Source organism: Neofelis nebulosa, chromosome 3 (assembly GCF_028018385.1).
Source record: "Neofelis nebulosa isolate mNeoNeb1 chromosome 3, mNeoNeb1.pri, whole genome shotgun sequence".
Taxonomy (NCBI): domain Eukaryota; kingdom Metazoa; phylum Chordata; class Mammalia; order Carnivora; family Felidae; genus Neofelis; species Neofelis nebulosa.
This window is the reverse complement of record NC_080784.1, coordinates 79,549,427-79,575,451: the sequence shown is the minus strand read 5'-3', so window position 1 is coordinate 79,575,451 and position 26,025 is coordinate 79,549,427. Positions and strand designations below refer to the sequence as shown.

Below are 26,025 nucleotides of genomic sequence, written 5' to 3'. Positions count from 1 at the left end.
CCTATTTAAGTCATCCCCCAACCCATCTCCCTCTGGTAACCATCAGTTTGTTCTCTATAGTTAAGAGTCTGTGTCTTGGTTTGCCTTTCTCTCTCTCTCTTTCTACTTTTTGCTCATTTGTTTCATTTCTTAAATTCCACATATGCGTAAATCATATGGTATTTGTCTTTCTCTGAATGACCTATTTCACTTACATAATACTCTATAGTTCCATCCATGTCATTGCAAGATTACATTCACTTTCATAGCTTAGTAATATTCCATTGTGTGTGTGTGTGTGTGTGTGTGTGTGTGTGTGTGTGTGTACCACTCTTCCTTATCCACCCATCTATTGATAGACACATGGGTTATTTCCATAATTTAGCTATTGTAGATAATGCTGCTATAAACATCTAATGTTTGTATGTACTCTTATTGTCTCCACTCTCCAGTTTCCCATTTAGAAAAAAAATAAACTATTTTGTAGACTTTACTGGATCTGATTTGCTGTACACAATCTTTATAATTTAAAACAAGCATATATTTTAAATATTTTTTTTTTAATTTTTTTTTTTTTTCAACGTTTTTTATTTATTTTTGGGACAGAGAGAGACAGAGCATGAACGGGGGAGGGGCAGAGAGAGAGGGAGACACAGAATCGGAAACAGGCTCCAGGCTCCGAGCCATCAGCCCAGAGCCTGACGCGGGGCTCGAACTCACGGACCGCGAGATCGTGACCTGGCTGAAGTCGGACGCTTAACCGACTGCGCCACCCAGGCGCCCCTTAAATATTTTTAATATATCTTGATTTCATATTAAAATACATTTTATAGGTCAGAGAAAAACACAAGGGAAGCAGAAGGCAGAAAGAAAAGATATTTGAAGATGCCATGCTGTTGCCTTTAAAAAATAAATAAAATGAAATACATTTTGTATATTACTGATACTTGCCTGATTTTCGTGATAAGCTATGGAAGTTAAACTGCTTTCTAGGAATCAAAGCTCATGGACTATTTAAATGCTTTTGTCAGTGAGCCAATTCCAAAGGTGATTCTATCATATGGTAACAGTAAATTTTTTGAGTAACTAAGAATCACTGGCTAAATGTTATTCAGTGGTAAATTTAAAGCATTAACTTTTTTAGTGTTTATTTATTTTTGAGAGAGAGAGAGAGAGAGAGAGAGCGTGCGCGTGCCCTCACACAAGTGGGGGAGGGGCAGAGAGAGACAGGGAGACACACAATCCCAAGCAGGCTCCAGGCACAGAGCCAGACACAGGGCTCGAACTCATGAACAGTGACATCATGACCTGAGCTGAAGTCGGATGCTTAACCAACTGAGTCACAAAGTTGCCCCAAGCATTAACTTTTTCCAGATTACACTTTACTAAGTGACTAAGCCAAACCTACAAATCATAGTAAAAATATCCTGATTTGAAAACATTTTTTAGGTCTGAATAGAGCTGATTATTTCCACCTGTTGATGTTTCTCTTGAATTGCAGGATTTACTCTTAAGTGGGCTATTGACCTCTTGAATATCAAAACAACAAGTTATGTCACAAAACCTATTTTTGACCATCATAATGAAAACTCAATATTGATCATGTGTGTATTTAAGATATTACACTATCATCACCACATCGATAGCACAGATAATTTCAGTGGAATTTAATCATATCAACTCTAATTATAAGGAAATACAAACTACAGCCACTGGTAGAAAACCATTATATTTAAATTTTAAGTCACACCCAACTCATGCCTACTGCTGGAGACATCTAAGAATATACTAAAATAATGGATGAGTTTTTATTCTGACTGGATTTTTCTTTTGATAACTAGAATAAAGTAACCCATATTCAGCATACAGTTGTCATTTTATAACTTCAGGACTAAACCCTCAGAAAGCCTGCAGTCTAGGGCTGCTAGGGACACCGTGTTTGGAAAACAGTCTCTGGGTCACTCACCTCACAGTAAATTCTCGGTAATGTGCCTACAGTGCTACCAGTTGCTTACACCTCATGGGAAAACAGGCCACATTTTCCATCGTGGGTAAAAGGGCCTAGGAGTATATTTAAGCAAAAAACATGGGTGGGATGCATCTTGAAGGACTTGAACAGGGAGTGTTGCTAGTATGAAGACCTGTATGCCAGGGAATTATGGATATTGATCATGTATCAACATCAATGATATGATTGGTGTTCCTTGGACTGTAGACTAACTTCAATCCAGTTTAGTTTTTCTACACTTATGGAAAGTAAATTATATTCTATTATCTCTTTCCATTGGCTTCTTTCTGTCAATCACATTGCTATCTCCCTTGTGACAAATTTGCAAATAGTTTTCTTACTTTTAGACAAACAAGGACATGGGGGCATTGCATCATTACAAAACTGAAATCATCAGTGGCCAATGATGATGGTTAACCATTCACCCTGCTATGGTTTGGAAGATATCGTAACCTAAAGCTTCCTCTCCAGTACAGTTATTCTTAAACTCTATCCCTACTAAATCCTGGACATTAGTACACATACTATGGCTAAAACAGACTCTATCTTAACTTGACAATATATAATTTCTTTCCCTTCCATGGCTGCAAAAATCTGTAACTGCTGAATAATTCATTTGCTCTTGAAACCAGCCATTTTTCATCAGCCATACCTTATTAATTTGCCACCCAAATCTTTTCCTCCTCTGCTAGATGCTATCCTTAACACAGGAACTCAAAATATCACAACAGTAGGTATTTAACTGTGGCTGATTCACTTTTAGCATAAATGGCAATTTGTCATTACATGAATTTGTATATCTTTGGTGCTAGAGAATTTAAATTTTTCATGTGTAATTTTTGTGCCAAATGTAACAGAAACGAAGATCCACATTAGAGTTCATATAAATTTCCTATTTTGTCTTTATGTGGTACACTTGGGACTATGCATTACATCAAATTTAATCGTTTTCTTTTCTTTTTTCCTAATGTAATTCATATTATAATTTCTCCTATTACTGACTTATAATGAGAGTTTAATTAGCAGAAAAAAGAATTTAACATATTCCATCTCACTAATAATAAAGAAATTATAATTAAAATTATGTATTTTTGAACTATGAAACTGACAAAGGTTAAAAGCAAAATACTAGCATCTAATATTGGAAAGTAAATGCTAAAAGAGATTTGATAAAGGTAGTTATTTTGATAAAGATAGTTTGATATCTAATTTGATAAAGGTAGTTATTTAAGTTGGTGTGAACTTGTGGAATAAATCCTAACAATGTTTATCAATACCTTTGAAAATGTTCATGCCATGGGACCCCTGGGTAGCTCAGTCAGTTAAGCATCCAACTTTGGCTCAAGTCATGATTTCACGGTTTGTGAGTTCGGGCCCCATGTCAAGCTCTGTGCTGACAGCTCAGAGCCTGGAGCCTGCTTGGGATTCTGTGTCTCCCATTCTCTCTGCCTCTCACCCACTCACACTCTGTCTCTCTCTCTCCAAAAATAAACACTAAAAAAATTTTTTTTAAATGTTCATGCCATGAATTTATCCATAAATGCTCTAGCAAATTATGTTTTTAATTATAAGAAAGCTATACAGAGATATGCATATAATTTCACTATAATGAAATTTCATATTATTTTACATACTCTGTATACATATTATACAAGTATAATGGCAACATTTAGAAAAATTCAAGGTTTCTAAAGAATAGGGGTGATTAACTTACGGTATATCCTTTGGATGGAATGTTATACAGATACATCACTCAGATACATGCAGATAGTCATTAATAGAGATATGTAAGTAGAAAATTACACATAGAAATATAAAACACCAAGAAGTTACCAGTGACTATTTCTAAGTAATGGAATTGTCAATCATTCTTATTTTTTATTTTTCATTTCCTGCATCTTCTTTGAAATTTTACAGGTAATTATCAATTATTTTTATAATTCAGGAAAATGTTATAACTGAAAAAAATGGAAAATTCTAAAAGTGAGTCAAATATTTTCCCATTCCTTGTGATGTCAATTTGCAGAGTTATTGAGTCTCCACTTGGTTGTAATGGCTGAAAAGATGGGGAGTTTTTCTGTTTGGGCTTCTTGGCCATCAGTAGTGAGTCCCAGACAGTCACATTTTTGCTGTTCCCACCCTCAAAGCACTATTTGGGGAACCACTTCAGAGTTCAGAAGCCTAGCCTTAGCTGTGTGTTGGCTTCTCCCATTTTGTGAGACAGGAGGGTCCTGTGCTGATGATCTGTTTTCCTAACGAAACGAAGGCTGACCACTTTCTCTTTTCCAGGACTTTTTTCCTCCTGCCTGTGGCTTTGTGCAGAGAAGACAGTTAATCTGTACCTCACTTGGGGATTCTCTTGCTCATAAACTATGATACTCACTATGTTGTACCCTAGTCTCCATTTTTATGGATAAACTCCCAGATTTCTGTGTCAGGCCTATAAAGGACCATTATACGAGTTTGCTCACAATGCCACTCATTCTACGTTGATTTTGTAATAGTTCTTTTTATATGACAAATAGCAAACCCTTATCAACTGTATTCAAAGATCTCCAACAACTGTTCTCTTCTTATGTGAATTTTACTTTTATTGCAAAAGCATTGTTAACATATAATTTTTTCAGTGTCCTTCTATATCTTATTATGTCAAATTGTAAAAGTTGCCTTTCATCCATAGATTTTACAGATATTGAACCAGCCCTGCATTCCAGGTATAAATCCCACTTGGTCGTGGTGAACAATTTTTTTAATGTTATTATTGGATCCAGTTGGCTAATATCTTGTTGAGGATTTTTGCATCCATGTTCATCAGGGAGTTGGTCTTATAGTTCTCCTTTTTAGTGGGGTCTCTGTCTGGTTTTGGAATCAAGGTAATGCTGGCTTCATAGAAAGTGTTTGGAAGTTTGGTAGAATTCCCCTGGAAAGCCATCTGGTCCTGGGCTCTTGTTTTTTGGGAGATTTTTGATCACTAATTCTATTTCTTTACTGGTTATGGGTCTGTTCAAATTTTCTATTTCTTCCTGTTTCAGTTTTGTTAGTGTATACGTTTCTAGGAACTTGTCCATTTCTTCCAGATTGCCCATTTTATTGGCATATAATTGCTCATAATATTCTCTTATTATTGTTTTTATTTCTGCTGTGTTGGTTGTGATTTTTCCTCTTTCATTCTTGATTTTATTTATTTGGGTCCTTTCCTTTTTCTTTTTGATCAAACTGGCTAGTGGTTTATCAATTTCATTAATTCTTTCAAAGAACCAGCTTCTGGTTTCATTGATCTGTTCTACTGTTTTTTTTTGGTTTTGATAGCATTAATTTCTGGTCTAATCTTTATTATTACCTGTCTTCTGCTGGTTTGGGGTTTTTTTTTGCTGTTCCTTTTCCAGCTCCTTAAGGCATAAGGTTAGGTTGTGTATCTGAGATCTTTCTTCCTTCTTTATGAAGGCCTGGATTGCTATATACTTCCCTCTTATGACCGCCTTTGCTGTGTCCCAGAGGTTTTTGGGTTGTGGTGTTATCATTTTCATTGGCTTCCACGAACTTTTTAATTTCCTCTTTAACTTCTTGGTTAGCCCATTAATTCTTTAGTAGGATTTTCTTTAGTCTCCAAGTATTTGTTGCCTTTCCAAATTTTTTCTTGTGGTTGATTTACATCCATAGATTTTAAAAAGAAAAGTGTGTACTAGCTTAGAGGTTGTAATTTTTTATTGTATACAGGGGAAAACCATATTCCCTAGGATTTTCTCTGAAAGAAGATGTATATTTCTGGCGTTGAGATTTTTTTTATGATATTAACTGATTTGGTAATTTCACTGGTGGGGTCTCCACATGTGGTGCTAAAGTTGGAAGTGGTTGGGAGGATCATAACTTAGGGACAAGATGACAGGAAACACGGAATGGAAAAAGTCAGTAGGAAGAATAAGTTGTCCCAGAAATAGTGAGGGCTGGCTATAAACTATGGAGAAAGGTAGCCTATAAGAGAATCCTCTGTGCATTGGTAGGTATGACCAATGGATTCTGGGATCTAGAATATTTTATTTTCAGTTTTAATTTAAAAAAATTTTCAACATGTCATTTTATTATTTTAGCTTTGGCCTATGTATTATCTAGGCCGCTGCAACATGAGGAATGAAGAAATGTCCAAGTTTGTGTTTTGGAGGTAAAGTTGGTCAAAGAATGCTGGACTGGTAGAATACTTGACTCCCAAAATATATGTAAAGGAGCCCTAAAAATACTCAGAAATACTTGGACAAGAGATTAGTTTTTCTGAAATCATGTAGAATGAGGTTCAATTTATTGTTACTTAAATTAAAGGGGAGGGTAATTCCAGAAGGATATGTATAAATTAAGTATAACCCATTTGGGTCATTTTTTTTTTTTTTTTGCCAATTGCTATGTGGTTCTGGCCACACAATTTTTAAAATAGACATCCCTTCTGCTTTATTTGTATATTTTACTTTGTCTTATAAAATCCTTGTGTAGCTGAATTTATTTTAATTTTTGCCTCTTTTCTATGAACCTAATTTATTTTTTATCCCTTTTTTTAAATTAAAAAAATTTATTCTAGTACAGTTACCATACAGTGTTATATACATTCCAGGTGTACAATATAGTCATTCAACTATTCCATACATCACCCTGTGCTCATCATGATGATTTTAACTTCTTTATGTCAGTACCACACTGCTTTAAATTATGCTTTTTGAATTTTGTTAATATTGTATTAATTTCCTATGGCTGCTGTAAAAGTATCACAAACTTGGTGATTTAATACAATACAAATTTATTCTCATGGTTCTGAAGGCTAAAAGTTTGAAATTGATGTGTGAGTGAGGCCATGATTTCTCAAAAGTCTTCATCCTTCCTTACTTCTTCCTAGTGTGTGGTGGTTATGGGCAATCCTTGGTGTTTCTTGGATTGTGGAAGCATAACCCAATGTCCGCCTCCCTCTTAACATAGTGTTCTCCCTATCTGTGTCTGTATGTGTCCAAATTATCCTTTCTATAAGGTTATCAGCCATATTGGATTTACCACCCCCTGTAACTCAGTATGACCTCATGTTCACTTGATTATATCTGCAAAGATCTAATTTCCAAATAAGGACATATTCTCAGGTTGTGGATGCACATAAAAGTTTTAAAGAATAGTATTCAATTCAGTATAAGTATATTCTAATATAATCCTTGTAATATTGGTCTTTGTGTTACACAGACCTGTGGAATCAAAATTTATGTTATATTGCCACTAGGACTTAAGATAAAAAAAAACCCTTTGTGTCTTTCATTAATTAAGTAAAAATTTACTAGTGAATATAGGCTATGTGTCAGGCACTATTTTAGACACAAGAATATAGCAAACGAGGTGCATGACATTATGGGGCTTGTGTTCTAGCCCTATGAGGGCTAGAGGGATGAGGGATACAGACAATAATTGAGTATATATTTGGATCATTTCAGATATTTCAGATATTCTGAAGAAAATAAACCTAACATGAAGGGAGAGAGATTCACTGGGGGCAGTGTCACTGGGGAGATAACATATGAACAGAGCCTTGAAGGTTAAGAAACAGCCAGTCATGTGACCTTCCAGGCAAAGACATAGTGTGAAGTCATGTCCATACACAGGCCATAACTATGACACATCCATGGCATATTCAAAAAATTACAAAGAGGTGAGTTTATGTGGAATGAAGTGAAAGGGAAATGTAGGCCCTGAGGCCAGACAGGGATACAGAGATCAGGTTTTGCAGGGTCTTTTAGAGTATGCCAGGAGCTCAGATTTTATTCTAAGAGGAAATCACTGGAGTGTTATAAATATGAAAAAGGTATGATCTGATTTATGCTTGCAAAAATATTATTTTGCAAGTAATGTTTGCAACCATTCTCCTGACTGTTGGAGAGTTAGCACTCACCCTACATAAGTCAGGATAGTCTGGGCTGTATTGAAATAACAGACATAAACTCTGAAATTTCAATGGTGTAATACAATAAAGATTTATTTCTCCCTTACATAGAGTCATACAGGTCAGGAATCTCTCCTCCACCCTATAGCTGTGTGATTTAGAATACATACTCCCCAAGGATGCCAAGGCAAGGAAAGAAAGAAGACTGGAGGATCATGTAAGATGCTTCTAAGGACCAGACCTAGAAGTGGCTTATATACATTTGCCCACATCTTGTGAACCTAAGCTCAATTATATGGTACAAAACTCCTAACAAGGGAAGCCAGGAGATTTTGTCTTCTTGTGCATCTAAGAATAGGAAACAAATGTTCCTGCCAAACTCCTTGAGCCAAGATAACTCTGACTTACTGCTTTTTAGAAGCATCAAAACCTGGTAGACATCCTATTCTCTTTTTCAGGAATAGTGAAGCAACACCTTCGGTCTTTCCGGGGTCTTGGCATCAACTAGCAAGCAGGAACTTCATTAATCTGACAGAGTTCCAAGCCCCCACACACCTTCTAATTGACCTGGGATCTTGAGAGAGTGATAATTATTTCTTGGTCATTCAGAATCACTTTCTGCTTGCTACACCAAGCTAGCGTAGCCAAAGACAAAAAAGCTTCTCTCCAGGACCAGAATCCAGAATGACTTACATGCCATACAACTCAGACCCCAAAGGAGGAGCACTTGGTATGGATGGAATGTATGAGCAGCTACATCTTTTCCTTTTTTTAAGTGAGAGGACTGATATAAGGAGTAGCACTGAGAGGAGCCATCTCCTTAATTCTCCTTTGTCAGCAAAATTGTATTTCTCCCCCAAATTTTCCTTTCACAGCTTTTTCTCTGTGAGAATGGGTAACTTCTTATTTCAGGACCACAAAGGGAAAATCAGAATTATTATGACTTTTGGGACACTTGCCTCTTTTTTTTTAATTTTTTTTTAACGTTTATTTATTTTTGAGACAGAGAGAGACAGAGCATGAACAGGGGAGGGGCAGAGAGAGAGGGAGACACAGAATCTGAAACAGGCTCCAGGCTCTGAGCAGTCAGCACAGAGCCCGACGCGGGGCTCCAACTCATGGACCCTGAGATCATGACCTGAGCCGAAGTCAGACGCTTAACCAACCGAGCCACCCAGGTGCCCCGGGACACTCGCCTCTTAACCAGTAATAACACAGGGGCACCTGGGTGGCTCAGTCCATTAAGCGTCCAACTTTGGCTCAGGGAATGATCTCACTGTCCATGAGTTCAAGTCCCACGTTGGGCTCTGTGCTGATGGCTCAGAGTCTGGAGCTGCTTTGGATTCTGTGTCTCCTTCTCTCTCTCTGCCCCTCCCCTGCTCTGTCTCTCTCAAAAATAAATAAACATTAAAAAATAAACCAGTAATAATACAAATACTGGTGATACTAAGAGTACTTATTAACTATCCTTTTTATTTATTTATTTATTTTTGGCCAGATGTTGTGATAAATTCTTTAGAATGTTTTTTTTCTTTCAACTCTCACTACAAATGTATGCAGTTGGAACTACTAAAAAAATTGTTAAAACTGAAAAGTAGAAAGATTATGTCCTCTTTCTGGTTCCACCGCTAGTAAACAGGGAGCCAAGATTCAAACTCATTCTAATTCCTACTCCCATGCTCTTAGACACAAGAAAAGGATAAGGCAGATCCCCAGCCTGTTTTGATTAATCAAAATCCAACTACTTAGGTTAAAGATTCCATAGCTATTTACTAACTTCCCAAATACTTAGGATTCTAGAATCTATGGTCTAAATCTTTTTATGATAAGCAAATCAAACACAAATTACATTTTTTGCTATGGAGATATTAAACATAAATATTCTCAGGGCACCTGGGTGGCTTAGTCAGTTGAGCATCTGACTCTTAATTCCAGCTCAGGTCATGATCTCATGGTATCAAGCCCTGCATCAGGCTCTGTGGTGATAGTGCAGAGCCTGCTTGGGATTCTTTCTCTCCTTCTCTCCCCACCCCTCCCTTGTGTGCTCCACCCCCGCTCTCAAAATGAATAAACTTAAAAAATTATATTCTCAAAAGTTATAAATTCTATGGACTCTGGAGAATGTGCATGCTTTCTCTGATAGCTTTAACTTCCCAACCTGCCCCTGCTATCAGCCCTGAAGCCATATTTCTTTGTCTTTGAATCTTTCATATTGATTTGCAAATAGTATGCTTTCAACAAATGTTTGTTAAATTAGTGAATTCACATACTTATAAGTGTCTATGGGCTTGAAAATAGATGGAGAAGCACCAAGTATCAATATGTTTTGAAATTATATGATGATGTGTGCTTTTGTCTGTATTATGAATATCTTTTGTTTTTGTCTTATTACATATATAATAAATGATTATTGTAGAAATGACACAAAATACTGATACATTTCGTATAGGATATATGTGTATATACAAATAAAGTGGGCTTATGCTGGTGCACTGCCTTTAATTTTTAAATTTCTCTTTTGATTAACTATCAGCTACTATTCAACAACAAAACTTTCTAAACAATACCTAATATTATTATATGGCTAGTTTCAAGCTTTCATAGACTATTTATGATGTGGTTTTCTGGAGAGGAGCATGTAAAACCAGGTTTAAATCTTCCTGTGAAATAGTTTAAGTTTCACTGTTGTGCCAGTAAAGTATTCTTGCCTTGAAAATAAACAAAACAGCTCAAAAGTGAGATTTTTTTTTCCACGTATGATATGTACACAGATTTATGCAAAAATTCTATTGGTAAACAGCCAAACAAAACAAGGTCCCTTCATTATGAATGCAAGAAAAATAATTAAACAATCATTTAAAAACCCATAAACACAGTGCTCCTGTGCATACCCATACACACACACACACACACACACACACACACACACACACAGTCTCATTAACTTCAAACCACGAGAAATTAATTACAGATTCACTGCTAATGAACATATGGGCTAAGTGCTGACACTCAACTGGTTTCAGTTCAGTGATCACAGAAACAAAGCAATGCTCACAGACGGATGGTGGGGGAAACGTCAGTGAGTGGGGGCCAGGAAGCAAGATTCCTTCATAACTATGGAAAGCAGTTCCAAAATATTCAGACAGAGGAAAAAAAGGGCTCCAAAATTCATCCCATGTTGAATAGGAACAGACCTTCTCCATCACTACCACCTGCTGTCTCTACCTCTAGAAGAAACTGAAATGTCTTAGGGAGGGAGAAGCTTGAGCAGAGGGGAGAGGGTAGAGAATTGGCAGAGAACGAAGGCTTAAGAGTAAAGAGATATCTACCCCTTAGAAAATAAAATGGGCAAAGAAGAAAACAGAATAATAGTGTGTCTAAAGAAAAGAGTCTCAAGCTAGAATCAGTTACCTACACAAAGAAGTCCTGAGTTAAATCAGAGGTTAAGTTACTGAGAGATTGCAGAGAAATTAAGATAGTGATACTGTAGGTCCTTTTCCATTTAAATACACTGACAATTTGAAACACCTCATGAAGATGCAGATCATGAAGACACTTGCCATTAATATGCTGAGTTACAATGTCAAACTCAAAAGAAATGGCAGCAGCAGGATCAATGTCACTTTATCTTCAGAATTCTTACCTCAAGGAAAACAGAAGGCAGCAATGTTGGACTGGGGATCTATTAGCAAGATGTGAAAGCGAGTGATACCACCTGGAGTTATAAAATAGTGAATGCCACCTCTTATATTGCTTGGGATGAACAAATTCCTCTCCTATTTCTATTCATGTCCAGAATCACCAGCTCATTTTTCATCACCTGTGATATATGCATTATTCATGATTCAATATTTATCAATTCATATTGGTGATTCTTCCTATTGAATCACTCTCCTATTCTTACTCATCTGTTTTAGATCCACTGAAAATGTCTTAATTTGCCTATGAGATGGGAAAATCCTAAACATCTTGTGCTTATGTACATTACCTATCTTTTTATAGTTACTTCTAGGAAAATATTCTCCAGATATTTTAACTTCTTTTGGAATTAGGTGCCTTTATTAGTCTTCTTAGATCTAGAATCGTTTTCCATCAGCTTATATAACCTCTAACTCTATGCTGATAAGGATTTTAGCTTAATATGAGTACTAATAAATTCATTTAGTTTCTGGATTTGATTTTCATCTTCCTGCTTATCAGAACTTTACCAGTCTTCAAAAATAAATCAGACACTGACTTTCAATTATCAACAGTTAGGCAATAATAATAATTAGAGAATCTAATTTATTATACACACATAACATTTTTAAGAGATGTTACATAAAAGTATGCCTAGAAAACCATAATTTAAATCTTGTAAATAGACACTAAGTAACAAAGCATGATGAATCCCGTACTACCATGTCATTTTATTTATTATTCTTGTTGTAGAAAAGAAATACAGCTCTAGCTAATACCCTTCCCAAGTAAATCTTCCAGGGCACAAAAGAGTATAATTATATACAGATCACTATTGTAATAAATAAGTTCACCTTTTACAAATTTCAATGACTAGTTCTGATTGAAGGGGTGTCTAATTATTACTTTGCTAATGTTGAGAATGTATGGTGTTATAGGTATGGCTTTTAAAGTATGGTGAAGGGTAAGGCTTTAAAGTTTAACTGCTTGCATTCAAATCCCACCTTCTTAGCTTGCCAACTAAGTAGCTGTGCCTGGTTTCCTTTTTATGTAAAATTAGCTATTTGCAGAAAAAATCATTTTCAGGACTAAGAGACATAATGACATGATTTATATGAAGTTTTCAGAGCCTTTAATCTGACAAGCACTCAAGGAATACTGGTACCATTACGTTGATAAATGACTTTAAAGCAAGGGAAACAACCTGTTCTTGAAAGGGAAGTGTGTGTGTGTGTGTGTGTGTGTGTGTGGTGGGGGAGGGAGTCTAGGAACAAAAATTGGACCATACAGCCCCTAAGATAGGGGTGTTGCCTCCATATTATGTACAGCTCATGGGTTTTATCACTATACTCCTTGTGTATATTAGGGCATGGGAATGAAGAGAAGAACTCTTGAATTAAAGATAAGAGAACATCTAAGTTGGGTGGCTTTACCATGTTGATTAGACACGTTCTCTAATCCAGGACCCTTATTATCACAGAGAGTGAGATCTCAATTAAGTATTTAATGATTTGCTTTATTCTTCTTCATGTCTCTATATGGATGTTTAAAATTTGTCATGGACAGTAAAAAGTGATCTATTTTCTCCTTTAGCTCTGGTGACCCTGCACTTTCCTAGTTGTCCTCCCAGAACTCTGGGTATTTCTTCTGTCTCCTGTGTGGAATTCTCTCCCATGCACCTCAGCTTGTGTGCCTAATCCTTTTCTTTTTTAAATTACTCTTTCTGAGAAATATTCACCCTCTTAGCTTTATCTACCCCCTAAAATCCCTGCAATGATATATTGAGCTGCCCTCTTACCATCCCCTGGATGTCTCACCAAGAGTTCAACAACAACATGTCTATGATAAAATTTTATTTTCACATCTCAAGTCCACTTCTCCTAAATTCCCTCTCTGAGGGATGGCCTGCCATCCATTCATTAGCCCAAGAAAGAAGCCTGGAATCTATCCTGTTTTGCTATCCCTAAGCACACTCATCTCATTGTCAGCCCAGTTCTAAGAGTAATGTCTTAACGCTTTCCCAGCCTTTCTGTCCTCAAGTCTCTTAATTTAGCTTTTCATCATTTCTTCTCCACACCACTAGCTACATTAATGCACTGATCATCTCTGAGTTTTCCTTCTTTCACATTGTTTTCCATTCCATAGTCCCAGAAATGGCTTCCTTATCCACAATCACTCTATTGCTTAAAATCTACTTATTCAGACATTAAATCGACACACATTTATTGATCATCCACTTTGTGTTAGTCCCTGCTCTAGGACCCAGGAAAACATGGTGACCATGCCCTTCCCTTGATGATGTATATAGATAATTTTAAATATATATACACATGCATACACATGTATATATGTACACGTGTGTTGTATTTTTACATAGATATATATATATATATATCTATGATGATATACCTACAGATACATAACTTTCTTATGATAAAATATGTATCTGTGTGTGTGTATATATATACATATATACATATATATATATATATATATATGTATATATGTATGTATGTGTATATGTCGCGGCCATATAAGAGCACCAAAACTGTCAAAAGTTTCCGTTTCAAATTGGAAATGCATTAGAAGTATTCTTATCTTGCTTGCATTTTCATTCACTCATCCATTCAGCAACTATTCTTTGGTGTCTCTTTAACGCCTTCATGATAAAGTTCAAACTCATTAGCATTACATACAAGTGCCTTCCTGATCTTATCTCTCTCTCTTGCTCTGGCTCTCACTCTTCCTCTCTCTCACTCTAGCTATATTTTCTGCCACTCTTTTATATATCTCCTATATTCTGATCATATGTTTTGTGTGTCCTATAATCTTATCTGCTGCCTGAGATTTGACATTCCTCTCCCTTCTACCAGGAACATCCTTTCCTGCCTTACTCATGGAAACTGAAACTCGCTTATTCAGAGTGACTTGTCTCCACTCACCTGACCTTTCAGACTATTAGAGACCCTTCGTTGTACAGAAATCTATCCCACCAGCTGCCCAATTGTATGATAATTGTTTATTTTCTGATCTCCACTGTGAACTTCCTAACACAACCCCATCATATTCACTTTCTTACACAATGGCTGGTACATAGTAGCAATTCATAAATGTCTTCTGAATGAATAAAAGGCAGAATGAATGAGTAAATTAACTACCCCACAAGCACTTGGGTCACATGCTGCAGAAATATTCAGAAGTTTGTAGAACAAAATGCTTTCATTTCTTCTTCTAGAAAGTTCTGGAATAGTGGTCTAAAGATACTATGAAAGTTTTCCTAAATTGAGACTCAAGTCAATTAAATTTTAACAAAATTACTATTTTGAAAGGTATATAAAATCTATTTAACATAATAAAAATACCAAAAGAAGTAGGAGAGAGTCGATCAAACTTTTTCTCCTAGACTTTATGGGCACAAATTTTGTAAATGATGAGACCGACACTTTTTTTTTTTTTAATATTTATTTACTTTTGAGAGAGCGAGAGAGCGTGCATGAGTGGGGGAGGAGCAGAGACAGAAAGGGGGCGCCACAGAATTCCAAGCAGGTTCCAGGCTCTGAGCGGTCAGCACAGAGCCCAACATGGGGCTCGAACTCACAAACTGCGATTTCAAGACCTGAGCCGAAGTTGGAAGCTTAACTGACTGAACCACCCAGGCGTGCCCCCCCCCCACCCTTTTTAAAATTTTTTTAATGTTTATTTATTTTTGAGAGGGAGAGAAACCGAGCAGAGACCCACACTTTTTAAAATCTCTTCAGTTCACTCAAAGGACAGCGTGCCTCAAGATACTCTTTCTTGATATCCACCTTTACCTCATTTGCCTTAATAAAATTGGCAGTTCTGAAAACTGATAAAACCTCTGGGGCTCTTTGTATCTACTTTGCCTCATTTTTTTTTTCCCTTAAAAACGCAAGTATCCTGAAAGCTCCAAACATTGGAAACAGTGTAGCTGTTGAGATTAATATCCTCTGACCAAACAATGTGAAAACACTGGGCGATACCATCAGTTTTCAGGGGAGGTAACAGTAACCCCCTGCAGGGTCTGCGTGTTAGAGCCTCAGGGTATGCCACCTCGTTCTTCAGTTTTAAAACCAATACACCCAGCTTCCTTTCTTTGACTATTTCCTCAAAAACTTGGCTTAAAAAAATTAGAATTCTTCAAATAAGAGTTATTTACCATTACCAGCTTTGAAAGGCTGAGTCTACTCCAAATTATACTTAATGTTAACATAGGGAGTGTGCTTGAAAATGTTTTGTCGTGAGGCAACAAATATATGAAGCTAAGAATGAAAATTATTACTTCATGCAGGAAATGGAAGATTTTGTATATGCATTCATATGTAATTTTATATGTAAGATGTTATATATGTATCTATTTAAAGCCAGACAACCAAACTGAATAAATAATGTATGAATTAAAATTCAATTTGACTTTAAACAATTATGTAATGTTCTGAAATCGTCTCAAGCTATAGGGAAGTTAAATTTCCATTAGCAAGGCCATTCTGTAATACTGCATTGTTCATTAATTGTTGCTTGAAGATTGAGTATGAAGTAATGGATTCTATGGCACTTACATAATATTTTATATTTGCAAAGTGCTTTGCAATCATGTGCCAGTTAAATGTTAACTGGCCTTATATCCATTATGGATGAGAATAAGAAATTCCTATATGCAAAAGGACAGATTATTGGAACTTCTTTAAATGAGACCAGAAACCCTTTCATTAACTACATATGTCCTGTAAATTATTGACCTGTCCACATCTTCCATTTTATGAACACTCTTTGAAGTGAAAAGTTTAAAATACAACTAGTCATTCTTCAATTTTAATTCAGATCTTGGAACAGAAACTGCACTGATTCCAACAATCACATATTTCTCTCTAATCAATATTCATCCCAAGTTGTCAATCTACCCTGTATTTTAGTGCATGTTAGCACTAATATCTCTTTTCTTCAACTCTTTGTCCTGTAGGAAACCTTTATCAGTCAGTAGAAATTTAATAATTTCTCCTGTCTTACTGGTCTTTGTATTTTTTTATGTCAAAGTCTTTGAGGCTCTTGCTTATTATTTAAAATGTGTTCAGCCTTCAATAGGATTAATGAATTTTTTTAAAAAATAGATTATATCCTCTCACTTTCTTCCTATCATATCATATTTATGAATACGGGAACTCTTCATAAATAATAGTTATTCTTATTAGAGATAATGTTCTTTAATATATTATAAAGATACTTTGCTGGTGGTAGTGGTGTTTAAGATGGTTTTAAATAAAACTGGGTGAACTAAAATAAGGCATGCCAAGCCTCCCAAGTGGAAGAAACTCTTAGAACCCACATATCGTGCCTTGTAAACTCCTAACTCAAAATAGTCACTTACTGAGAAATAAATGTAAATAGAATTTATGCTGGTGTCTGCTTAAAAGGTAATGATTATAAAACACACCTACAGTTTAATTATACAATAATGAGGCCGATTCTTCAATATAAAAAAAAAGCAGAATGCTTCCATCCCTGACTGGAGTCAAGAACACTGAGCGGAAGGCACTGGAACAGCTCAAGTGACATCCCATAGGTACTGGAAATAGGTAGGGCAGTAGATGAGCAAGGCAATTCCAGGTAAGGGAGAGGCCGCTGTAGAATCACCACAGTGACACAAGGGGCAGAACAGAAGCAGTAGGGGGATACAGAGAAAGCACTGCAGAAAAATCAGAGAGAGAGCAGACAAAGTTAATTTTAGAGATTTTGGAATTAGGGTAGTGATGTCTGCCAGGTATGTGGAAATACAGAACAGTGCTTTGGGAGAGACACAGAGGTAGGGATGGGGAGTAACCAGTTTACAAGTCATCTGCACAGTTCTTTCTATGGGCCTATTTAAAAAAATTTTTTTTTGTTTACATTTTATTTATTTTTGAGATAGACAGAGACAGAGACAGAGCACAAGTTGGGGAGGGGCAGGGAGAGGGAGACACAGAATCAGAAGCAGGCTCTAGGCTCCAAGCTGTCAGTACAGAGCCCAACGCGGGACTTGAACTCATGAACCACAAGATCATGACCTGAGCCGAAGTTGGATACTTAACCAACTGAGCCACCCAGGCGCCCCTCTATGGGTCTATTTTATTTTATTTTATTTTATTTTATTTTATTTTATTATTATTTTTTTTTAACATTTTATTTATTTTTTTGAGACAGGGAGAGACAGAGCATGAACAGGGGAGGGTCAGAGAGAGGGAGACACAGAATCTGAAACAGGCTCCAGGCTCTGAGCTGTCAGCACAGAGCACTACGTGGGGCTTGAACTCGCTGACCGAGAGATCATGACCTGAGCAGAAGTCGGATACTTAACCGACTGAGCCACCCTGGCGCCCCTATGGGTCTGTTTCAAACAGAGATTTGGGTTTGCAAAGTCAAGAAGTAAATTCTATGTATTACTTTCTAAATACTTGGCTAAACTTAGGGAAAGGTTTTATATCAAGTACACTATACAAGATACATAAGCAGAGAAAGATTCAAGGACATAAAATCACCCAAGTCCTTTTTAGGATTGCTTTCCACATAACTGTCGCTTTCCAACACCCCAATACAATCATTTTTAGGTGGCAAAGGCCTTTTCCTTTGGGGAAAAAATTAAGAGTCAAGGTTAGTCTCAGCGCGCAGAGTGTAGCAGCCCCCAACAGTGAGTTTTTAAAGTGTTTTCTTGTTAACCCCTATCAACGAGGTACCATACTTCCAACTCCCCAGTTGTCCTGCTTTAGGAGAAACAATGTTTTATTTTTATTAGCATTCTCTCTGTTCTCAGAGTTCTGTCCTAGGTTCACTTGTGATCTCTGAGCTGCCTTTTTTTTTTTTTTTTTTTTTTTTGCTGTTTTCTTTCTTTCTTTCTTTCTTTCTTTCTTTCTTTCTTTCTCTTTCTTTTTTTCTTTCAGGCTTGGAGAGAAGTAATAGAAAGACAAAACCAAAAAAAGTTAAAACTGAATATTTGTGCTACATGTTTGTGGCTGTGAGACTGTAAAACTTTTCCTAATCAGAGAAAAATCATTGCTTCTTTCCTGCCTTAGCTTTTTGGCCTTTGCAGCTGTATCTCTGTAATGCTCATTTGCATTGGCCAGCTTATCCTCAGGCAGTTCTGACACGTAACTAATTTCAGATGCAAAAAAAGCTTTCTCAAATATTCATATTTATCAATTTTACCGAAGTATTTTACAATTTTAAAGTACATTTAAACGGAGACTTCAAACAATTTAAAAATAAAGATGAAATGTTTTAACACAGGCAATATATAGCATATGCCCAATTCACATTTGTAGCATTTTTCTAAATAAAATATCGTGAGATATTACAAAATAACTTGGTTCTTTTCTGTTAGGATACAAGTAAAAGGGGTTTTAATTTAAATTGTAGGGATGAACTCTGGGGCGCCTGGGTGGCTCAGTCAGGTAAGCTTTTGACTTCCACTTAGGTCATGATCTCATGGTTCGTGGTTCGGGCCCTACATTGGGCTCTGCATTGGCAACTCAGAATCTGCTTGGGATTCTCTCTCACCCTCTCTCTCGGCCCCTCCCCTGCTTGTGTGCTCAGTCTCTTTCTCTCTCAAAATAAATAAATAAACTTAAAAAAATAAAAAATAAATAAATTGTAGGGATGAACTCTAATGAGAAGAGCCAGTCTTAGGTTTAGGATCTGAAATAAATAAATAAATAAAAGTCTTTGCCGACACATTTGGGGCAGCCTGAGAAATAATGAGAGAATAAATTCACATCAGATTAAAACATTACTTAAAATCAGGTAGGGTTGTTTGAACATTAAAGAGATTCGGGGGCAGGGGATATATTGCACGTCATGATAAATGGCCATGTATATGCATTACTCACTATAAGGTGATGAGTCTCCCTTTGAATATAGTTAGAAAGTTTATTGGAGGATTTATTAGATTTGTGGTATTTTTGCCTTACCACTTGGAAGGCCTTGCTTCCAACCTGTGAAGGAATGCTTCTTATTTTCCTAGTATGTGCTAAGTTTCAATATCTGCTTTACAGCTTGTATTCTAGGTGTTCTGTGTGCCATACATGATTTATGGAGTAAAGATGAAACGTGTTGTAACACTTGATGTGCTAGCAAGAATTTTTGTATATCGTGTAAGTTATTTATACAATTTACTGAGACTAAAACAGATATAATACAGTGCCAATTTAAATCTTTACATAAGAGAGAAAATATGTGCAATTTGTAAGATAGTGCTTGAAAGCTGTTACATTTGACACATTTCCATGACTGGCATCAATCAATTGTGGATTCCATGGTGCAAGAGTTTTCAGTTTTACACTCTCTCAATGAGTACACAGCAATACACAAGGCTTAATATCTTTTTTCTTCTTATAGTTCTCTCATTAAACCGGTCTAAGGCAATGCATATTTGAAAACATTTTTTTTCCTGGTGAATATGTGAGAGCAGCAACACAGCAATGTTTTCATTTATATCTCAAGATTTTACTTAATATCCAAAGCATTCATATGCAAAAATCAGAGAGCCAAACCAAGTGGCTGATGGAACAGGGGTGCTTACCCAAGGTTCTGCTGAAGAACAAGAACGAAGAACAAAGCTCTGAAGGCTGAACCAAGCACCCATGACACCAAAGACAAGTGTCCCCCACAGACAGTGTAGGGCTGTCAACTGAGACACTTCTCCCGCAGGTTTCCCACTTTATCCAGGACTTCACTCAACTCAAGCCATGAACTTAAAAGGGAAAGCAATTAGTGCTAGAGCAGGAGGAAAGGGTAGGAATGTGAGGCCTGAACAGAAAGACACATGACAAACAAGTACTTCATTGGTGAAATGGAGCCTATAAATAGCCAGAGGTAGCAAGGACAACCTGATTCATTTGGTGATGTTTTCCTTGGCTGCTGTTAGGAATTACAATTCTTTTCTCTGTCTGCTGTTAAGCTCCAGTGGGATGGACTAGAAGGGATATAGATAGGTTGGCAGATTTAGCAAAAAAAAAAAAACAAAAAACAAAAAAAACAACAACACAGGACACTCAGTTAAATTTAAGTCTCAGCTCAACTATATGTATTTTTTACAGTGTATCTTTTCCCATATATAATGAGTGAAAGCACTTGTTGTGTATATGAAAATTAAAGTGGGCATTCTATGTTTTATCCAGCAACCAATAAATGGGGAGGAAACACGGAAGCAGATGAGCATATGTAAAAAAGAGGAGGGAAGAGGAGAGATGTCAAATCCCTGAGGTCATATCACTATTCTACATGAACAGCTTCCCATTCATCTTTATCTTCTATGGCCCTCCTCCATCTTTATTACAGGGCCAGGCTGAATATTCCTCATGGGTTCTCTTCTACTCTCTTAGAAATTTGAAAGTCTGTTTTGAGATAAGAGCCACAAATATATTTTACTACATTGTGTTTTTTCCAAACCATTTCTTTGTGAAGCTAAGCCTTGTTAAAACCTCCTCCTGATCCCCACACACTGTTTGAATTCTTCATCAACATACATTCCTTTCTCATACACATACAGTCTGTCTCCTGAAACCTAGAAATAATTGGGACCAATGAGAAGGGCAGCCTCCAAAGTGCCTTGAGCTCAGTGCTTTTACATTTGCCAAATGCTTTTACGAAAAAATCTTCAGGGAATTTTAACTTTCCCCATAAACCAACACCTCAGTTTTGCTTCTCATCTAAAATTTGCTTGTCACCATGACATATAAAAAACATATTTTGGACAACTCACTCAAGGAAGATGCTATGAAAAGATTCTATGACATTCTTCAACTCATGGAGAGCAGGAAAACCTTACCAACCTGCACAGCTTCAGCCACCATGACTGATAAGATGATGGTGCACTTGGGAATTCCAGCCCAATCAGCAATCTAAATTGGATTTTCACTTTGTTCTCCTCGTGTGTATTACTGGTCGATCATTACTGGGCCTTTGTGTAGCATGGTGCTATATCCAGAGGTATCCTAAGTGGGATCTACAGCCATGTTGGATCTGAGAGAACTCTTGGAAGCTAGGGGGTTAAGGAGAAGCACTTCACCATTTCTTCAATGAACTCATGCTTTGGCTCTTCCCCATGCATATAGAATGCAGCTCACATAGAGAGTGAGCGCATGCTGTTGTGATCTCATCCTGTAGTGGGACATTACTTTGTGTTGGCTCCCACACTTGAAGCAATTTGAATTTCTCAGCAACTATACATCACCAATTTTGACAGAATTTGCAGGTTTGTTCTTCACTCCAGACCTAATGGATGAAATGAAACTTGGTGAGCTCCCAGAGTCGGACAACCTTCAGAATGCTGAGACAGACCAAACGAAGGAAGAAAAGTTCTCCAAGACTCAGCCCTCCCCCAGTGCCTGTGGCAAGGTCCAGTTGTTTCAGTGAAAAGCCATTGGACTTTGTGAACCAGTAAGTGGTCTCTATGATGACAAAAGCTTCTGACATTCCAGAATCTTTTGTTCAGCCCTCGTTTTTCCAGCCAAAGAAGATGGCATATAAAGTATGAAAAATACCTGACCCTTACCATCTAGCAAAATGACTTGCATATGCAGATTCTCAATAAATATTGATTCATCTCTGATTGTCTCTAAGAGAAAATACATATTCTAAAACCAGTTCAAAGTGTTAGGGTTAGTTTCTTTGTTTTGGGGCTTGCTTTTATCTGTTTAGTTTAAATTCACCTCAACTTCTTTTGATTAAGATTGGTATCAAATTATTAGACTTAATTTGTTCCTCTTGTACTTAGAATAACATCGAATAACATAGTTTTCGATGAATGAGCCTTCACATGTATACCTTAGATGTACTAGTGTAGGTGCACTTTTCCTAAACCTGTCTGAAATATATACATTTCTTATTAGTATGTTCTATTTCTTCACAGGCCAGAAATAGCATGAAAACATCTCTTGTATTTATTTTTGTTTTATACACTATAATTTTAACTCTGCCTTTTCTAATGATTGTTATGTAAAAATAGATAAAAGCCATTGACCTAGATAAAACAATTTTTTTAACACTGAATATTCATAGTAGATTTTAGATCAGATCCTTGTTTTGCTTTCTCAAATAAAAATCATGTTCAGGATGAACTCTAATAAACATCTGAATGGGGTAAAAATATTGTTTCTCATAACTGAGCTTTGTTTTCTTATTAGTTAAGCTCAGCAAGGATGGAGGGCAGGGCTGGCATGGTACTGATGTGTCCTGATGTATTATGAGACGTTACTGTGGAGCTCTATAGCCCTGGGCTGAGGTCAAGCGAAGGTGGAAGAGATGACTTCATACAAGCTCCTGCCAGAAGCTTGATATCCGATGTTGACTGCTGACCACAAGCCAAGTGAATTCACTAAAATTTGGACGCTGCACAAGTTTGGTGCCTCATGTGACTGTATAATTGGTCTTTATACCCCAGATTAAACTGCTTATAAGAGCAGAGGAATTGTCAGGGTGATACAGATTTTACCACAAATGGAGAAAGATGCTTCGCAATATTCACAAACAACCCCACTGACCCAACTCTGAAGTGTACATATTAAGACTAACAATATAAATGACCTCATGCACATTATATGAGGTTAAAATTTAGAACTGAACTTCTTTCTTCAAATTATCAGATCTGTCCATGTAATTTTCTTGTTTATTTGCATGTTGCCTGTCCCATGATTGTCTGTTTTGTTCACTGCTATATGTATTCCTCAACAGACAGAAGGCTCCCTGGCCCAAAAGAGGCCCTTAAGAAATTATGTATTAAAGGAATGATAAATGATGGAAATAAGAAACACCAAACTCAGGTTACTGGTTACCACTGAGTACAAGAAGAATGGAAATTAATTGCAAACGGTTACACAGGGGCATTGCCTGTATCTGTAATGTCTCCTTAAAGAAAGATCTGATGTAAATATGCCAAAACACTGAGTTTGGGCAAAAAAAAACAAAAACAAAAACAAAAAACAAAAAACAACTCAGTTGTTAACACAGTTAATGGGTATGACATAAACAGTTTCACAACTGGTTATAGCATATACCATGCAATTTAAAATTACATATGTTTTGATTCATATACAGGAAAATGTAAAATTGTATTTATCTTTTAATGTTAATTTTTTAAATGTCTTTAGTATCATTTTTGAGAGAGAGAGAGAGAGACAGAGCATCAGTGGGGGAGGGGCAGAGAGAGAGGGGAACAGAATCTGAAGCAGGCTCCAGGGTCTGTGAACTGTGAGCACAGAGCCCCAGACACCAGGCTTGAACTCACGAACTGTGAGATCATGACCTGAGCCGAAGTCAGACACTCAACTTATGGAGCCACCCAGGCGCCCCTAAAGTTAATTCTTTGTTTTCTTATCAACTGTGTTATGTCTCTGTTTAGTCAGAAATGATCATGAAAAACACCTATTTTTGTTTAATTTCTAGATCTTTCACACTGACAACTATAATGGACAATTTCAGATTGTATAATACAGTTTGTCAAAGGCTTAACATTTACCTGTATATTTGACTAGTTTAAACTGTTCAAGCCCACGGTGACTTTAAAGAGAGTCCAAAGTATTTGGACAATAACGCTTCACTGATTACATTGAACAAATAATTTTGTTAAGTCTTTAATTCCAGGGTAGTTAACACTGTGTAATATTAGTTTCCGGTGTACAACATAGTGATCCAACATTTCCATACAATACCAGGTGCTCATCACAATAAGTGTGCTCCTTAATCCCTATCACCTATTTCACCCATCCATCTACCCTAAATTTAACCAATAATTTTAATCCTGGATTTTATTTAGCTTTTTTTTTTTCATAGACAACATCCTTTGAAGATTATAGGAAGCTTCCTGACATATATTCTAGATCCTATTCATTTACAAGATATATTTTCTGTCTCTTGGACTATAAATTAAATTTTCAAAAGTTGAACAAACTTTCATTGATTATCTGAATACATAAATGACAAGGCCAAACAAATGATAAGCAGACTGAAAATATCAATTCTTAATCTCACAAATTGATGCTGGCACTTCTAGAGGTGAATTATTTCATTGGCAACTGTTTGGCAGTTGGAGATATTTATTTTCTTTCTATCCTGCACTCAACATGCTTCAAGCTTCAAATGAATTCCGTGACCTCTATAGGAAGTAGTATAACAGATATATAATTACCACAAAAGGATTTTTGAAGGGATTTCATAATGTAAGAATCAAGAATATGTAACAACACGTTTCTAAGGAAGTTCCCCTAAGTTTCCCCTCATAAACAATGGTCTGCCAGTCTTCTCTGCATCCATTCACTCATTCATTCATTCATCCAAAAGATAACATTCCGAATTTCCTGTCTTCAGGAAGATGGATCTGACAGTGGAATGTTATGTGGGCATTGTCTTTGGACAAAACATTCTTCTCTATACATAAAGTCATACGGTAAGTCTAAACATATCCCACTGGAACTTTGGGGACTCTGTTTTCTCCAGTGGGATGATAATTGAGGCAGAAGAGATTGCTCCTAAAGTCATGCAAAAAATATTAAGAGGCTCTCAAACTCAGATATCATTTGAAATGTGTAGAGTATTTGTGGAAGATCCTATCTAAGGCTTTTCTTGAATATTTTTGGATAAAACTCTTCTTCCCCAGACAAGCGTGGTGTATTTTCTTTTTTCATACCTTTACTCTTAATGTGCCCTCTGTCTAGAATGCCTTTGCATCCTGTACCAGATGGAATACCATCCCCCAACCTCCAAGGCTCAGTCAAAATAGAATCAAATCCCTCTTCTAAAGCCTTTTCTAATTCTTCTGGTAGGAGTCATTTTTCCATCTTCTGAATTTCCTTTGCAACTTTATTAACCGAGTTAATGACCTTTAGATGTTTTCCACACATTTAACAGCTATCTATGTGCTTTAGACAATAAACTTTGGGGAGGTAGTGGGTATTACTTATCTTTGCATTCTCCATCTTAACCAGATGACTATTTTGCATGCACTAGGTTGTCAATCTATGCATGGTGAATACTAGTTGAATAATCTCTCCCTTTCTTTCCCACAGAAGGAATGGCTCAAAAATTACAGTTTGGCAGCATACCTTTTTTTCCATTTCTAGCCAGTCTGTCTCCTTTATAGAATAAAAGCCTTGAGATTCAGCCTATCTAAAACAGAAAAAAAAAACAAAAAAACAAAAAACGGGGGGGGGGGGTGGCACTAATAATGGCAGCTATAAACCAGCTGCTACACCTTTTAAGATCCAAGAATTCAGTATAATCTGTTTTCCCAGGAATCTCAGAGCTGTTGAATGTTTGACACCACACTAAAATTATGAACATCAGCATTGGGAGGCTAATTAGCTAACCAATCATTAGGTTTCTACTTCTCTCCTTATTCTGTTTGGCTGTTGATAAAAGGTGGCAAAAGAAAAGTTAAAACTAAAGCTCTGGACAAAGAAAATATAGAGAAGGGGAA

General features: G+C 36.6%; 1 protein-coding gene across 5 annotated transcripts in view; it reads right to left on the bottom strand.

Moving 5' to 3' along the window:
• The window catches only part of IQCM (IQ motif containing M), a 664,496-nt gene that overhangs the window by 33,675 nt on the left and 604,796 nt on the right, over positions 1 to 26,025 (bottom strand). The window lies entirely within an intron of this gene.